At 51.4% G+C, this 18,886-nt stretch overlaps 1 protein-coding gene across 1 annotated transcript in view; it reads right to left on the bottom strand.

Moving 5' to 3' along the window:
- Positions 1–18,886, bottom strand: part of LOC310702585 (uncharacterized protein) — a 109,279-nt gene that overhangs the window by 73,084 nt on the left and 17,309 nt on the right. The gene's annotated exons all lie outside the window — the stretch shown is intronic.

Raw genomic sequence — 18,886 nt, 5'->3', positions numbered from 1 at the left:
AGGGGATCATCTGTCTTGGACCTAGTCCTCAACAACAGATGGGATCTGATCAACCAAGTGGAACTACTGGGAAACTTGGGAGGAAGTGAAAACAGTGTGGCTGCATAAGGAAAGTGATGCCCAACTGTCGCCGGAAATCGCCCCCCCCCCACACTAACACGTGTTCGCACAAGCACCACACTCTCACATACACGCATCTTCCCTCCCCAGCCCAGAGGTGTCCCTTTAGAGGGCCATCCCTTAAAGGCCTTCCGTAAATAAGGAAGCGCCGGCTTGACAGCTTCACACCACAGCACTCCGCGAACGCCTATCCTTATTGTGAGTAGACCGGACGACCGAGATCTGCTGTCAATCGGCGGCCGCCTCAGCCAATCAGCATTATCGGACAGCGCCCCTTGCGGCGGCCACGCTGGTACTGCAGGCTGCGAGCGTCTGTTCCCTCACCTTTTGACAGCTCCCGATTCATTGTTTCCGAGTTCAATGGACCATGACTGATTTAATCAAAATGTTGCAAGTTGTTTCCGAAAGAGGAAAGTACTTTGAACTTCAGTGACTATATTCTTTATAAATTCACCAAAAATCAGCCGTACAATGGATTTTCACCGGACCACTTTTATTTCACTACATATTACAAGAACTATCAAAGGGGGGTGAGCTGGGTTTGATCGGCCATAAGCCTTGAACCGTGCAGTCACGTACACAGCGGCCCTTCTCCGGATGGCGGGGCTGCCTTGATAACCATCGGGAAGGGCTCAGACGAAAAGCTATCAGAAACACAATAAACTGCATACGGTAGTGTATTCAATACGGACTCCAACAAAGGACCCCGACCGGATTCCCCTCAGGGGGCAGGGAAACTTCGCCCATTCCTTTGTTCATGGAAATGACTCTTGTGGGGAGGGGGAGAGGTGGTCTCCGCCAGGTGTCAGGATACTCGGATTACCTGGGAAACTCCTCCTTGACTCCTCCTGTCCTTTAATAAAATCATGATGTATATATGATGTAATTCTGGGGGTGTAGTCAAGGGGATTAGTGGTTAATAAAAGTTGGGGTCTCCCATTGTTCGGGGCTTCCATCTTGCTTCACCTCGTGGGCGGTGGGAGTCCTGTCGCGACAGTCTTTTCCTTAATAAAGACCGAGCCTACTGGCTGCTGTTTTGCTCTGATTGCTCTAGTCTGTGTCTTCATTTGTCCAAGAGAACCCTCGGATTTTCCGGTAACAGTTTTTGGCGACCAGACTCAGGGACACTTGGTTCTCCTGCAAAGGTGAGAGGGGAGATAGAGGGGATCGGGCGCCACCGGGCAACCTTAGCCCGGGGATCCTTTTTTCCTCTCCCTGCCTCCTCTTTGCGGGCGGTAATCAACCGTCACCAGAAGCCCGACCAGGGAGAGCAAAGGCGAGGTATAGCCGGCTAAGGGGAAGGATCCCGGGATCCGCGAGGGACACCTTCGAACGTGAGTATGGTTTGAAGTAAAACACATTGGGAGGGGGTGGAAAGTTAAACGTCCCACGACAGCCAGACTTTCCTTCCTTCATTTCTGACGTTTCCCTTTCTCTCCCCACAAATTCTTACGCGGTGTTGGGCCGGGGAAATTGTGGCACCTTTTACTGTTTTCCGGCGTTACCTTTCGGAGTCGTCCAGGAGCGCCTTGGTCTCTCTATCTCCTTTTCTCCCCCGTTTTCCGTCTTGGAGTCGAGTCCGGGAAAGCGTGGCTCTTTACTGTTTTCTCTGACGTCCCTCTTTCGGAGTCGTCCAGAGGCGTCCTTCTAAGCATTTTTACCCTCATTCTCTCCTGACTATGCAAACGAAGCCGCCCCTCCTGCTCGGCGACCTTTGTTAGGGATGACCCGAGTACGTGAGAACGCAAGGTCGTTTGTTTTCCTTTCTAAGCTTTCATTTTCTCGGACCTTGATCTGGCATTGCACTGCGCAAGCGTCCAGTAGGGAGTTCCGAACTTAGTCTCAAAGGCTAGGCAGGAGGCTGTCGTGGAGGGTAGAAGGGGCGGTTCACGAAGTGGGCCCCACACTAGGACCAGTTGCGTGAGAAGTACTGCAGTAGAAAAAAAATTAGGATCCGTGGTTGTGTATCGGGTGAAAAGAGAGACCCGTAGGATTGAGGTAACTGTTTGGGATAAATTGAACATAGTTCAGTGGTAGGCAAAGCTACGTTAAAGGAAGGGAAAATAGAGATAAACAAAGGTACCTTAAAATTACTGAAAGAATACTATTTTTCTCTACCCCCCCCTCTTTCTGTACCGTATTCCTTGTCTCTTTTTCTTTGTCTACCCATCTTTACACTCTAGTGTGCATCGCTTACGAACCACCCTTTAAATTCACAGAGTAATGGGAGCCCACGCTTCCCGACACTCTGATTGGACTCCTCCTGGCGATAAAGCTTCCATGAAGCTTTCCCGTCCTGGAGAGGACTCCGATACCCCTCTGCAGTTCGTTCTTCATAGCTGGAAGGAATTGAGAGGGAGGAAAGGACTCTCTAAGTCTAAGCTGAGAGACCTCTGCAATACCTCGTGGGTCGCCTTCACTCACCATCTAGACCCGGCCCAGAGATGGCCACCTCATGGCTCCTTTAACGCCACAAGGATGCAAGCACTTAAGTCTTATTTAGCCGATGAGAAGCCCCGCCAACTTTATTATCTGAATGCCTTTGCTGAGGCCCGTGAATTGTTCCAACAACAACAAGCTAGAATAGTTCGGCAGATGGCTGTCTTAAAACCAACAAGACCCCCTCCATATGACGAGATCAGGGCTCAAGAGGAACAGCTGAATAGGACCCTCGTCCCTTTCTACTACCCAGAACCGCGAGCCCCCCCTTCACCGGGACCCGGAGCAAGGACTGGAGGGGGAGGCGCGGGACCCAGGGAAGGCACCACGAGCGCCACCCCAGCCCCTTCTCCGAATGCATCAGATACACAGCCGATAGTTACCCAACCGACTAACCCCCTCCCAAGTATACCCAACTTAACCGAAGACCAGGCAAATCTAGACGTGGGACCTTTACTTAATGGACAACTTCTAAGCGGGGAAAGAGAGGGACCTGTCGCCAGCAGAACACGAAACAGGGATAATCTGCCAAATGGAGAAGCAGAGGGTATTTTTCCCCTGCGAGCATTACCCATACCTCCGGAGAGGGCAGGAGGTCCACCCCGTATGGTCTTCACACACCAACCCTTTCTTACATCGGACTTAATGAATTGGTCCGACAAAATGCCGTCCTTGCGGGATGACCCTGACAAATGCCACCGCCAGGTGGCCACCATTTTTTCAACCCACAACCCCACGTGGGCAGATGTACACATGCTCTTAGGGGCTCTCTTTAATGAGGCAGAGAAAAGAGAAATCTTAGCCAAGGCAGGGGAAGCCCTGACTCGAGAGGGCTACCAACCAAATCGACCGGCATCTATGACCCCTCTAACTACTCAGTCGATCCTTAACGACCCGGAATGGGACTATAACACAACGGACGGGATATGGGGTTTAAAGATCTTCAAAAAAGCCATCCTAGATGGAATCAAAGCTGCTGGTCAGCGAACTGTAAACTGGACAAAAGTCCAAGCTGTCCTTCAAGGACCTGAAGAACACCCATCCGACTATTACTCCCGTCTAGTTTCTGCCATCAAAACCTGGGGCGGAATAGACCCAGAGAGTCCACAGCATGAAGTAATAGTTAAAGGTTTCTTTAAGAACCAAGCGTCAGCCGACATCAGGAAAGCTCTAAATGCACACCTCGGCTATGACGGAAAGACTATAACCGAAATTCTTTCCATTGCTAAGTCAGTCTTTAATTCAAGAGACGAACGGAGAAAGAAAGACCAAAAACCCGATTCTCCGAGAGTTTTAGCCTATGCGGGGGCAGCCCCCCCTTACAAGGACAAGGGCAAATCAAGGGGACCCGACTACCGAGACCCGCGCATTTGCTACAACTGTGAAGGGGTAGGGCACATAAAGAGATTCTGCCCCCTCCTGGCCGAAAATGTAAGATCCGAATTCAGAGACTTGGACCCCTACAGACCGGATTACCGGGAATCTACTAGACCCAGGGAACCTAACCCCTCATACGGACCCATCAAACCTACAACTCAAACGACATATCGTGCAGGTCCTCCCCCGCAACCGAAACCCAGAAACCCCACTCAAGACCGCCTAAACCCCTTTAACCCGATCGCCCATGCTGCAACCCCCGCTCATGAAATGGTAATCGACGAATACCCACAACATTGACAACCAGAAGCAGATCCCGCCTCCTTCTCTTTTCTTTGTCCTGTCTTGCAATTATCACCCTCTGATCCGATTTGCACAATGCAAATCGACGGGCAGTCCTACGACTGCCTTCTGGATACAGGAGCCACCTATTCAACTCTCACTAACAGCCACTTGAACCCCGGGGAAGAAACCAGAACCGTAATGGGACTGGATGGGATTCCTCGAAACTGCCCTCTCTCCAAACCAGCAAAGGTCTCGGTTGGACCTTTATCCGTCAAACACACCTTCCTATTGACATCTAGTCCTGTAAACCTCCTGGGGAGGGATCTGCTTTGTAAATTGAATGCAACTATACAATGTGGCCAAGAAGGAATTTATTTGCATATGCCAGACGAATCCATCTTTAGATTTCAAGGAGTCTTGCAAGAAGCCCATAACACTGCCATCGATCTCCCGTCAGAATTGCTCAATAGTGTTTCCCCTTCCCTATGGGGGACTGAATCTACTTCTGTGGGGCTCTTGAAGTCCGCAACGCCAGTAAAGATCAACTACAGAAGGGACCTACCCTTCCCTTGCACAAAGCAATACCCTCTTCCTCCGGATGCAATAGACGGACTGACCCCGATGATTGATGAATTCCTGAGAATGGGAGTCTTAGTCCCGTGTGCCTCTCCATGTAATACCCCTCTTCTTCCTGTCAAAAAGCCCAATACAAACCCCGTGAAATGGCGCCTAGTCCAAGATCTCAGGCTCGTTAACTCTTTTGTCATCCCCAGACACGCGGTAGTTGCCAACCCTCATCACCTCCTAAGCACTATACCGGAAGGAACTGTAGTCTATTCTGTTATAGATTTATGCTCCGCTTTCTTCAGCATCCCTGTAGACCCAGAAAGTCAATTCCTCTTCGCTTTCACTTGGCAGACGGGGCAGTTAACGTGGACCCGATTGCCCCAAGGATACGTAGAATCCCCGGCAATTTTCTCATCTATACTACACCAAGACCTATCAGACGTGGATCTGCCTAGGGGCTCAGCCCTGAGGCTTTACGTTGACGACATCTTACTTTGTGCGAGGGACCTAGAATCCTGCAAAGAGGACACTATAGCCCTCCTGAACACACTAGCACAAAAGGGACATAAAGTGTCCCCAAAAAAGATCCAATATTGCAAACAGGAAGTTAAATATCTTGGTCACATCTTAGGAAAGGGCACCCGCGCACTAACAACAGACAGGATTGAAGCAATAACTAAATTGCCCCTACCAAAAACTAAAAGACAGCTCCGTGGCTTCATTGGAATGAGTGGATTCTGCCGAGCCTGGATCCCGCGCTACGGGGAATTCTCCCGTCCCCTCACAGCTATGACTCACGACAAGGCCCCTGACCAATTGCAATGGTCTGCAGAGGCGCTGGAAGCCTTCGAATCTATTAAGAGAGAGTTAAGGACTTCACCCGCCCTCGGACTTCCAGACTATAGATTACCCTTTTCTCTATATGTACACGAAAACAAAGGAATAGCTTCTGGCGTCCTCACTCAGCCATTTCAAGGGAAAAATAGACCTATCGCCTATTACAGCCTCCAGCTAGACACTACCGTACTCGGGAATGTGGGGTGTCTCAGGGCTGTAGCAGCGGCAGCCCTCCTTTTAGAGAAGGCGCAAGAAACTGTCCTAGGACATGACCTGACCGTTAACGTTCCTCACGCTGTCGCTACTCTTCTTAGTTTGCAAGGGTGCCAACGGTTCACAATACAACGCTTAAACAGGTATGAGGCCATTCTCCTAAGCCCCTCAAACGTAACCATAAGAAGGGTGAACTCACTTAATCCTGCAACACTCCTACCCCTCCCCGAAGACGGCACCCCACATCATGACTGCTCTCAAATAGTCCGCCATGTAGAAAAACCACGCGAGGACCTTGACTACCTACCTTTAGTGGACCCGGACCTAATCCTGTATACTGACGGGAGTTCAAAAGTTGTAGAAGGGGAACGTAAAAGTGGATACGCCATAGTTTCCGATGCCGAGACCTTAGAAGCACGACCCGTCCACCCAAAATACAGTGCACAAGCAGCAGAACTCATCGCCCTTATCAGAGCCTGTGAACTAGGGGCAGGACGGAAAGTCACTATCTATACGGATTCTAAATATTGCTTCGGGTTAGTGCATGCAACCGGACAAATCTGGTTACAGAGGGGTTTCCTGACAGCAGCAGGTACCCAGGTAGCACATGCTCCCCTAGTACGGCGCCTTATGGAATCTATACACCTTCCCGAAGCCATTGCCGTAGTACATTGCAAAGCACATACGAAAGGGAGAGATGCAGTCTCAATAGGAAACCGACGTGCTGACCGCGCAGCTCAAGAGGCAGCCCTTCAGCCCTTCCCCGCAGACAGCGAATTCCAAGGGCCACAAATCTTATCAGATGTAGATTTCACAGAGATGTATAAAACAGCGACCCCAGAAGAGATAAAAGGATGGGAGGAACAAGGGGCACAATTAGACAATGGCATTTGGTATTTTCCAGACAAACGACTCATAATGCCCAGGCTATGGGTACCCAAGCATCTGAGAGTCCTACACCAATGTACTCATTGGGGGAGAGACAAACTAATTGACACAATTCAACGCTGTTGGTATGCCCCAGGCCTTGCCCTTGCCGCTAAGGCTGCCGTTAAGAACTGTCATACTTGTCAAAGCTTCAACCCAAAACATACCGCCAGATGCCCACCAGGGGCCAGGCCATGGGCTTTCGTTCCATTCGAAAGTCTTCAGATAGATTTCATAGATCTACCACCCTGCCAAGGATATAAGCATGCCCTAGTGATTATTGACCAGTTGACCGGGTGGGTGGAATGCTTCCCAACACGTAAAGCGACCGCACACATCGTTGCGAAGATCCTATTACAAGAGATTATACCCCGCTTCGGAATCCCACGACACATAGACAGCGACAGAGGCTCACACTTCACTTCGGATGTAATACAACAAGTAGCTACTGCCCTTGGCATTAAATGGAAACTACATACCCCATATCACCCCCCTTCCTCGGGACAGGTTGAGAGAATGAACCAGCAACTAAAATCGCAACTTGGGAAACTTTGTAAAGACTCTGACATCAAATGGGTTAATGCTCTTCCATTAGTCCTTCACAACCTTAGAGCATGCCCCCGCGGCAATCTCAAACTGTCCCCCTATGAACTATTGTTTGGGCGACCCTCTCCAGTGTATAATACCCAATACCCAACATCAGAACTAGAGGTGGGCGAGTCAGAATTAACAAAATATGTAATACAACTCCAGAGGCAGCTAATCCTTCTCCACAAATACGCTGCCTCAAGCCAAAACATCCCCCTCGACGAAAATGTCCACCCTTACCAACCAGGGGACTGGATACTAGCGAAAACCTATCATAAGATACCCCTACAGCCCACCTGGGAGGGCCCCTACCAAATACTTTTAACCACTCCGACTTCCGTTAAGGTAGCAGAAAAGACAGCCTGGTTACATCATACCCACTGTAAACCTGCCTCCGTACCTGAACCCGCCGCGGACGACTCACCATACAGCACCCCGCGCCGGCCGCCGGACAACGACTCCGATACAGAGGGCGCCCAACAGACCGGACCAGATCGGGGCACGAATCGAGCCCAACAGACCGGACCAGATCGGGGCACGAATCGAGCCCAACAGACCGGACCAGCTCGGGGCACGAATCGAGCCCAACAGACCGGACCAGATCGGGGCACGAATCGAGCCCAACAGACCGGACCCGACCAACCGTTTTCATCAACCCATTGGACCTCCGAAATCATCTCAGCGCCCGACCACAACAACCAAACCCCAATTCGCCTCAAACTCCGTAAAACGCGTGCAGTTTGACAGCTCCACCGCTCCCCATTTGACAGCTCTCCGTTTGACAGCTCCACCGCTCCCTATTTGACAGCTCTTCCCTTGACAGCTCCACCGCTCCCCATTTGACAGCTCTCCGTTTGACAGCTCCACCGCTCCCCATTTGACAGCTCTCCGTTTGACAGCTCCACCGCTCCCCATTTGACAGCTCTCCGTTTGACAGCTCGACTACCTCTGCTACGATGTCGGCCATCACCATACTCACCTTGCCAATCCTTCTTCTCAACACCGTTTCCTCTCAAAGCACCAAGATCACACATGCTTCTTGCCCTGGATTACAAACTGAACACAAATATCTAGACTTTGGAATAGTTGATATGGTAAAGAGAGGAACATTGGACCGCCTTGGAGATTTTGAGTTCTGCTTGCCTGAGACTCGAGTCCTCCTTCGACACTCCATATCACCGGTCCTTGCAGCACACCAAGCATGGGAACTTTTTATTCGCTCACCCTCTTACACGCCTCTTGGCAAACTAATCCTCACCAGAGACGGCCCTTGGAACCGTGCACACTGCCTCAACGGTTCCTATGTACTCTTCTCCGATGGTACACCACAGCAAACACTTAACTGGACTCTCCTTGACAATGGTGGCGGTGAGTCAGTTTATACTGACCAGAACCACCAAACAGACCGCTTAATCCACGGATTCTACTGTCAAAGGGTAGATTCCGCCCCCCGCCAAACCATCTTACAAGGAGTCTGCCTCCGACGATACTGCTGCATTTGGGATATTGGACTAGCCTCCAACTGGGACGGCAAGGCGTACCTGGAAGGCTGGCATTATTCCACTACACCCCCAACTGAATGGGACACCACCGGACCTCAACGTTGTGGCGGACTCACTACAAACCTCACTTATCTACTTCGTCAAGATCCACTACACCCCGCAGGCACCGCACCTCGACAAAGGGGGGAACTGTCAATATCCGAAAACCCCACAAATAATGACCTTTTGTCCACATGGCACTCCAACACCTATGTGAAACTAATTTCTCAGATCGCAAAGCAAACAGCCGCCAGTGAATGCTGGATCTGTGCCAATGCTCCTGCTCATCTCCACAGCGGCCTGCCCTTCCTCGGAGTGCCCCTTACCCTTCAACAACACCTCTCCGCTGATGTACAGTCCTGGAACCTGACTGCCGTCAATTTCACTCACCAGTACATCTACCTAACTGGACCTACAACAGGTGATCTCTGCCGGAGGTTCAGCGGCACTGACAAAGTCATCGGCGAGAGCACCTGTAAGTACACTATTGACATTACCTTGACCGGAAAAGTTACCCTATGGTACCAAGGCAACCCCTCCTCCCATCCCAACCTACTGTCTGCATGGAAACGTGTAATGGGCTTACCCGAACTCTGGGACCCGTCCCCAACTTCCCAATGTCTCTTCCGCACCTTCCTCACTGGTCGTATAGACCCGTGCCTCCAAGGGTTGTTCTGGATTTGCGGCCACCGTGGCTACGTATGGGCCAGCCCCCACTCCCAGGGCACCTGCTACCTTGGACTAATTCTTCCGGGGATCCGAGTAACCCAAAAACTCCCCCCCGGAAGGATGCGTAATAAAAGGGCAAAAGAGTTGTCAGAACTCTCCGATGTGGCGGCAAACGGAGAGACCTACGGGCGAGCCCTTTTCCCCGCGTACGGAGCAGGCTCCAACCATGTCGACATCCTCAAATTAACAGACATACTACTGAACTTTATGGAAGAATCCAATGCAGCCACCCAATCTATCCTGACGGAACTGACAGAGGTCAGGCAAAATTCGATACAGAACCGCCTTGCTTTAGACTACATCCTTGCGTCGACTGGAGGCGTATGTGCTCTTGTCGGAACCGAGTGCTGCACACACGTCTCTGACCAGACCTTGAACATCACCGGTCATCTCAATAACATCCATAAACTAACGGAAGGGCTTCGGGACATCCAGCATGAGGGCTTGTCGGACACACAGTTCTGGAGCTGGCTACCCGGATCCGCTTGGATAAAACAACTATTAGGAAACGGCCTTTTAATACTAATCGCTGTCGCCATCTGCATTGCTTTCCTCTGCTGTGCAATCCACTGCTTCCCGATGTGCTGTCAAACTTGCGGCTCCTGTCTTCCTACCCTTCACCCGCGATCGACCACCACCTACAGATCATCGGCCCCAGGAATTTCACCGACTCCCATCGAAATGGGACCCTTGCAGGACTTCCAGAACCAGGACTCTAGGTACGGCATGTCAGATTTCTATTGATTTGTGCGGAGAGAAGGATTGCGCGGTTTCCCTACCTTCGCAATCTTATCTCCGAAGGGGGGAACTGTCGCCGGAAATCGCCCCCCCCCACACTAACACGTGTTCGCACAAGCACCACACTCTCACATACACGCATCTTCCCTCCCCAGCCCAGAGGTGTCCCTTTAGAGGGCCATCCCTTAAAGGCCTTCCGTAAATAAGGAAGCGCCGGCTTGACAGCTTCACACCACAGCACTCCGCGAACGCCTATCCTTATTGTGAGTAGACCGGACGACCGAGATCTGCTGTCAATCGGCGGCCGCCTCAGCCAATCAGCATTATCGGACAGCGCCCCTTGCGGCGGCCACGCTGGTACTGCAGGCTGCGAGCGTCTGTTCCCTCACCTTTTGACAGCTCCCGATTCATTGTTTCCGAGTTCAATGGACCATGACTGATTTAATCAAAATGTTGCAAGTTGTTTCCGAAAGAGGAAAGTACTTTGAACTTCAGTGACTATATTCTTTATAAATTCACCAAAAATCAGCCGTACAATGGATTTTCACCGGACCACTTTTATTTCACTACATATTACAAGAACTATCAAAGGGGGGTGAGCTGGGTTTGATCGGCCATAAGCCTTGAACCGTGCAGTCACGTACACAGCGGCCCTTCTCCGGATGGCGGGGCTGCCTTGATAACCATCGGGAAGGGCTCAGACGAAAAGCTATCAGAAACACAATAAACTGCATACGGTAGTGTATTCAATACGGACTCCAACAAAGGACCCCGACCGGATTCCCCTCAGGGGGCAGGGAAACTTCGCCCATTCCTTTGTTCATGGAAATGACTCTTGTGGGGAGGGGGAGAGGTGGTCTCCGCCAGGTGTCAGGATACTCGGATTACCTGGGAAACTCCTCCTTGACTCCTCCTGTCCTTTAATAAAATCATGATGTATATATGATGTAATTCTGGGGGTGTAGTCAAGGGGATTAGTGGTTAATAAAAGTTGGGGTCTCCCATTGTTCGGGGCTTCCATCTTGCTTCACCTCGTGGGCGGTGGGAGTCCTGTCGCGACAGTCTTTTCCTTAATAAAGACCGAGCCTACTGGCTGCTGTTTTGCTCTGATTGCTCTAGTCGGTGTCTTCATTTGTCCAAGAGAACCCTCGGATTTTCCGGTAACACAGCCTAGTAATCAAAGAATAAATGATGTAAGGAGGGAGCTGCAGTCCAGGATCGGAAAAGAGGGAGGAACTGGACACCTGGCTTCTTCAAGTGAATTCAGATCTCCAGGACCTGCTGAGATGCATCCAAGGTAGTGAAGGAGCTTGTGGATGTAAGCTCAGAGCCTTCATCTAGAGCTCTGAAGATTCTTGGAGAACAGGAGAGGCTCCTGCAGACTGGAGGGGGGCAAATGTTGTCCCCCATCTTCAAAAACAGGAAAAACTACTGACTGGTGAGCTTGAGGTTGATACCAGGCAACCAGGGAAGGTCCTAGAACAGATCATTAAACCGTCAGTCTGTGAGGACTGAGAAAAGGATGCTGTGATTACTAAGACCCAGCAGGGGTTTCTCGAAAACAAGTCATGCCAGACCCATCTGGCAGCTCCCGGATGATTGGCTGGGCTCCCTTTATTAATGGCATTTCTACCCCTCCTCACTGAGTCCCCACAACAATGGGGCTCCGTTCAAGGTGCTGACATGAGGGGTTCACTGGGACCCCAATCTCTGAGGAGCCTCTGGAGCAGAGCCCACCGCTAAGCACCAACTCATATGTCACAGACTCACTCATTATCGTGGCCCCACCAAATTTCTACCCTTTGCCACAGGATGCTGGGGGGGGGGGTCTTGCGTGAGGGAAGACCTAGTGATTTGCAGTCTGAGGCAGGAGTTGGTCAAACCAGAAAAGCTTTTTTTTATAACACAAAATGTTGGTGAGAGAAAGTTGGGTCAGGAGAGGCATTCTTTCAGGTAGAAGTTAAGTTATTATTCAACTAAACGGAAAGATGTCAGAGGCCTAAACACAGTAGTACAGGCACAGCGTCTCTCCAAATCGGTTCTTCCCCTTGAGGGAGATGTTGAGGGGGGGCAAAGAGGGGGCCAAATGCTTCCCGGCCTTGCTGCTCCTTTCCCTAGTAATGGCAGACGTTTCCGTGAAAAGCTTTGGGCGCCGCCTCATTCTTTGCCTCCAGAGAAGGGAGCTTTTCGTCCTTGACCCGACTCTCTCAGGTCTTTCCAAATAAGATCCCCGACCTCGGGATCCCCTTCTCCTTCGGGAAGACCTCTCCCCTCCTGATGGGAAGAAGGAGACCCCGGTCAGACCATAGCTGTCAACCTCCCCTTTTTTGCAGGAAATTTCCTTATTCCAGCGCCGCTTCCCGCTGCCATCCTGGATTGTTAGATATCCCGTCGGCTGTCCCTGGGACAGGGGAGGCTGCGGATCCCTTCTTTTCGAGGCTGCGGATCCCTTCTTTTCGAGGCTGCGGATCCCTTCATTTCGAGGCTGCGGATCCCTTCTTTTCGAGGCTGCTGATCCCTTCTTTTCGAGGCTGCAGATCCCTTCTTTTCGAGGCTGCGGATCCCTTCATTTCGAGGCTGCAGATCCCTTCTTTTCGAGGCTGCGGATCCCTTCTTTTCGAGGCTGCGGATCCCTTCTTTTCGAGGCTGCGGATCCCTTCATTTCGAGGCTGCGGATCCCTTCATTTCGAGGCTGCAGATCCCTTCATTTCGAGGCTGCGGATCCCTTCATTTCGAGGCTGCGGATCCCTTCATTTCGAGGCTGCGGATCCCTTCATTTCGAGGCTGCGGATCCCTTCTTTTCGAGGCTGCGGATCCCTTCATTTCGAGGCTGCGGATCCCTTCTTTTCGAGGCTGCGGATCCCTTCATTTCGAGGCTGCGGATCCCTTCATTTCGAGGCTGCGGATCCCTTCATTTCGAGGCTGCGGATCCCTTCATTTCGAGGCTGCGGATCCCTTCATTTCGAGGCTGCGGATCCCTTCATTTCGAGGCTGCGGATCCCTTCTTTTCGAGGCTGCGGATCCCTTCTTTTCGAGGCTGCGGATCCCTTCTTTTCGAGGCTGTGGATCCCTTCTTTTCGAGGCTGCGGATCCCTTCTTTTCGAGGCTGCGGATCCCTTCTTTTCGAGGCTGCGGATCCCTTCATTTCGAGGCTGCGGATCCCTTCATTTCGAGGCTGCGGATCCCTTCTTTTCGAGGCTGCGGATCCCTTCTTTTCGAGGCTGCGGATCCCTTCTTTTCGAGGCTGCGGATCCCTTCTTTTCAAGGCTGCGGATCCCCCCTTCTTTTCCCATCTGAAAGTGGGCAGCTCTGGTTCAGAGGGTCTTCCCCCGGCTTCTCCTCTCCTGCCCCGGACTCAGCCCCCCATGGGACGCCTGTCCGTCCATCCATCCGCCTGCCTGCCTGCCTGCCTGCCTTCCCCACAGGCCAGGGCTCAGGGATGAGGGGAGTTGTAGTCTGGGACCCCCAGCTGGAGAAACCCCCTCGCCCCCCCTTTGCCAAGCCCTGCCTGCCCCTCCCTGCAGGAGCCCCCCCCCATAGGACCCCCTGCATCCCGGGACCCCGAGGGGACTCACCGGAGGAGACAAGAGGGGGCCGGGGAGGGGATACGGAAGACCCGCCTCCGTCACTTCCTGTCCTCTCTAGGCATGCGGCTCAGCTGCTCTTAACCCTTGCCTAGCCTGACGAGAAGGAGAAAGGGGAGCCCCCTGCCCCCCCCCGGGATGGGCAGGGCAGAAGGAAGGGCGGGGGGGGGCTGGAGGGGATGCAGTGTCCGGCCTCGGGGGCCAGGGCTCCAGTCAGGAGGGCCAGAGCTGGCCAGGGAGCAGCAGCCTCCCCGGTCCCGGGACAGGCTAACAAGCCTCTAAGGTAGACTGGCTCTGGCCCTGGAGGCTCCATGCAGGAAGAGCCCCGAGGCAGGGGCATCGCGCCAAAGGGGACCCATCCGGCCCAGGACCCTGTGCCCACAGTGGCACCCAGGCGCCCCAAGCAGGAGGAGAGCGCCTTTGGCCCGCTAAGGTAGACTGGCTCTGGCCCTGGAGGCTCCATGCAGGACTCCTCAGAAACCAGGAAGAGCCCCGAGGCAGGTGCATCATGCCAAGGGGGACCCATCCGGCCCAGGACCCTGCGCCCCCAAGCAGGAGGAGAGCATCTTCCTCCCTGCCTTGTGCTCTGCCATTCTAAGGTAGACTGGCTCTGGCCCTGGAGGCTCCATGCAGGACTCCTCAGAAACCAGGAAGAGCCCTGAGGCAGGTGCATTGCGCCAAGGGGGACCCATCCGGCCCAGGATCCTGCGCCCACAGTGGCACCCAGGCACCCCAAGCAGGAAGAGGGCACCCTCTCCCCACCTTGTGCTTTGCCACTCTAAGGTAGACTGGCTCTGGCCCTGGAGGCTCCATGCAGGGAGAGCCCTGAGGCAGGGGCATCGCGCCAAGGGGGACCCATCCGGCCCAGGATCCTGCGCCCACAGTGGCACCCAGGCACCCCAAGCAGGAGGAGAGCGCCTTGTGCCACTCTAAGGTAGACTGGCTCTGGCCCTGGAGGCTCCATGCAGGACTCCTCAGAAACCAGGAAGAGCCCCGAGGCAGGTGCCTCGCGCTAAAGGGGACCCATCCGGCCCAGGATCCTGCGCCCACAGTGGCACCCAGGCGCCCCAAGCCCTCCCCACAAAAACCGACACCAGAACCAGAGGCACACAGAACGCCATCACCAATCAACCACACCAGACCCAAACCCAGACCCTCTCCACAGATAAATTACAGACACCATCCAGTAGCCAAACCATAGTGGCACCTCCGGATGCTGCACCTCCCTGCAATCCCTACACAGATCTGGCTGGCACAGGGCACAAAACCACAGCTCGCCCCTATACACGAAGCCAAGCCAGAGCACAACTAAGTGCAGTACAGCCATCTTCTCAGAAAAACTCTTCACAAGCTCAAGAGGTCAAGACACGAAAGCTTTAGCAACTAACCCACACTTAATGACCCACCTAAGTGGTACTCAGAATATCACTCAAGAAATCACTCAAGATATCCCTCAAGTAATTAAGGAACAAAAGAAGAAAAGGCACACTAACCTGGGAACTTCCTCTCTGCCCAGAACGTTGGAGGCTATACACCACACCCCCTCAACAGTATTTATAGGAACTCAAACACTGAGATCCTGCTCTGTTCCAGTAACAAGAAGCCGAAAGCACCAGCCTGAAGATGACGAGTGAGACCTCGTCGAAACGTCGCCTAGACACCCCAACTCTTACACGGGAAGACACCCGAAGACACCAAAACCTGCATATATATATATATATATATATATATATATATATTCTCCATATTCTTGTTACCACCTTTGATGACTCACTTTTTAGCAACAGCCCCAGAAGGGAAAGAAATTAAATAAAGGTTTTGCTTCCATGTAAATAAATGGCAAGAAAAGCCTTCCGTGCCCACATCTGGACAATTTTGCACAATTAGAAATAAATGGGTGACATTTTTTTCTTTTATGGATCTCCCCACGGGGTAAAAAACCAGAAGGAAATACCCCACCCAACTTCTCTCTTTTTAATAATTATATTTTATTGAACATTTTGGGAAGAGAAATGAAGTGGAAAAAGTCAGAGAAACAAAGCAAACTGCTTGAAACTGATACTTTGCAATATAGAAGAAACCTATGAGCAAGTCACTGTGCTTTATAGCAATGTATTCCAAACACCATTCTATTTCAAGTTTTTTATGCAGGCGTTACCAAGGGTCCAGCTACAAGGGAAGTGGGGAGCAATGCTACACAGCTGAAATTCACCCTCTGATCCCTGATTTGGAATGGAAAGTTAGTTTTAAAACTTCCCTGTTCCTGTATTATCGATTAATATTCTTTATTTAATTTTGGAGTTCAGTCTCTGGCATCTCCACGTAGGAGTGGAGAGAAGCCTATCCGAAACTCTGGAGAACCAATGCCTGTCATTTCAAACAGTACAGAGTTAGGTGGACCCAATGGTTTGAGTATAAAACAGCATCCTCTATTCCTAAGCAATTTCTTTTCTCATTAGCTGATAGAAAATGCAGTAGATTTTTTTGAGCCCAACACTAGTTTCTGCTCTCCGTCTTCTTCCCCACAAGCAATTTCTTAGCTGGGAGCCTTTAAAGGCATGGATTGAGGCAGGCAGCCCAAATTATGTCTTCATTTCTTCCCTTTTAATGAAGCAAGGCTCTCCAGAGCAGGAATTCATCCCCCTAATAAGGAGCAGCTGGAGGACCTTGAAAGCATGGATTGGATAACTGTCCTGCATGGTTTTTTTTTGTTTTTTTTAATAGTAATTTTTTTGTTATGTTTTAATTACAGTCCAATGAAAGCCACATTATAACAATCCCAATTTATAATACAGTTATTAATACCAATTGTTCAAATACCAAATTACGTAATTTAGATGAAGTGGTGCCCTGCATGCTAGATTTGATGGTTTGGTGATTTTCTTTATTTCTGTGTTCCAAAATTAATTTCAATTACATTCTGGTCATCCCTTATACAACAACTGCAATATTAATAACTTCTATTCATGTTGACACATTAAATGATTTATAAAGCTACAAGTGAAGAACTCAAACTATATCCTTGTTCTTCCTTTGTGTGGCAATTATTTTGTCCGTGGTGTTTCTTCCTGTCCTTGTAAGATGTAATGTCCGTACACAATCTACGTCTAAAAGCAATCTGTTCATATATTGCAAGAGTAGTCCTATCTTCTCCCTATTATTCCAAGGGAGTCGCAGATTTAGCTTTCCAGTGAATTGTGGCAAGGATTTACTTCTACACCGACTTCCGGGGTTGACGCGATCTGGGAATGGCGGATTCCCTCCGAGCTGCGGAGGGAATCAGCTCCACTGAGGACGGGTCTTTGCCGCGCCGGCGACGCGGGGACCCTTAAAAACCGCAGGCGCAGATGCCTGCGGACTGAAGACTCGGCGGGTGCCTTAAGCGCCCCCCCGATTCGCAAAGAGCCTTTTTAAAGGCTGCGGAGGGGATACGGGGGTGGCGTGGCACTGAGAGTCGATCGCTACCTCGGTGGAGCGAAGCCGCGAGCCATGACCAGTGAGCGCTGACTTCCTTCCTTGAAAATCTGGATTGAAAGAACTACCCGTGAGTAAGATGGATTGGGACTCTAAAAATTTTTAACCTGAATTAGAGACGACCGGGGGTGTGCTAAAAGGAAGTCCGCACCCCCCCCCTTGCAGAAGATCTAAGCAACGACATAAGAGCTAAGCTGGAGAGCCTACCCTTGGTGGGGTGAGTTAAAAAGGACATTAACTTTCAAGATTTGGCTAAGGGAAATTTTATGCTGGAGAGTGGAGTTTCGGAAGCCTTTTTTGTGTTTTAAACAACCCCCCCTCCCGGGCTCGGGAACGTCCTGCCTTTGTGCCTGTGTAAGAACTGCGGAGTTTGACAGCTGTCAAAGCTGTCAAACGGGCAATTTAAAGTGAAAAATCCTTATTTAAGATCCCTTTGGACTAAGATGAGCTACAATTGAGTCAAAATTGTTGGAAACAAAGTAAAAATAAGAAGTTAAAGGGTTGTTGAGTAAAAAGATTAATAAGTAACCAGATTCCCCCTAGGGGGAATTCTGTGATACTACAATGGATACAATGGCTGTGGATGGAAAGTTACTAGTGGAAATCGAAAGGATGTTTCAATTGGTGGGAATCTTACAAGAGCAGAGTTTGGCCATTGTCAGGGGTTCAGGAGCAGAGACGCAGAGAAGGGAGGAGACAGAGAGCGAGGGGGAGGAATACGAAGGAAGGATGAGCGGGGATGACGACCCGAGATCACCGAGCCTGTCTAGCGAGTCCGAGGATTCCCAGAAGGGAGCGCCAGCAGCCAGAGCAAGGGGGGAGAGCAGGGGGACACCCCAGGAAGAAGGGTCCAGAGAGGGATCAGAAAGCAGCAGTTGGAGATCGGGACCCACGTGCCCAGCCGGGAGCAGCGGGGAGAAAGGGGACCAGATATCGGGTTCCGGAGACTTTCAGAAAGAGGGAGGGCATGAGTCAGGAGTAGTCACGCCCACCTCGGGGAGCGATGAAACGATCAAGAGGAAAGTGGAGAGTTGGGCGCGCGCGCCAAGTTCAAATGTAGCGGAAGCTGGCGCAGTCAGCAGCCCAGAGAGTGAGCCGGGTCCTAAAGCCCGCCGCAAGGAGGCGGAAGGGTCAGGGGGGTCCGCGTCTGAAGAGAGTAGGAAGGGAGAGACCCAGGGGGGCAGAAGGACCCAGAGACGGAAGAAAAGGCGCAGGAGGTGGAGCAAGGCTAGGGTATTAAGCTGGTGCGCAAGAGGCGGAGACTCAGACGGGTCTTCGTCGTTCTGACCTAGAAGAAGTAGGGCTGCACATTGCAGTTTGGAAATGGAACCTGTAATCCAATAAAGACTCTTTGAAACTAAGCACTGGCTGACTTGGTCCTATGTGAGCTGGGACTGGGCGGCAGCCCTGACAGTAAGACCCGTCTCTGAAGCTTCTGACACCTGATACCTCGCAGCGGAGACAGAA

This window comes from Podarcis liolepis (genome assembly GCF_965112155.1).
Source record: "Podarcis liolepis genome assembly, chromosome: 3".
In the NCBI taxonomy this organism is placed as follows: domain Eukaryota; kingdom Metazoa; phylum Chordata; class Lepidosauria; order Squamata; family Lacertidae; genus Podarcis; species Podarcis liolepis.
The sequence above is the reverse complement of the archived record's forward strand: the minus strand, read 5'-3'. Positions and strand labels throughout refer to the sequence as shown.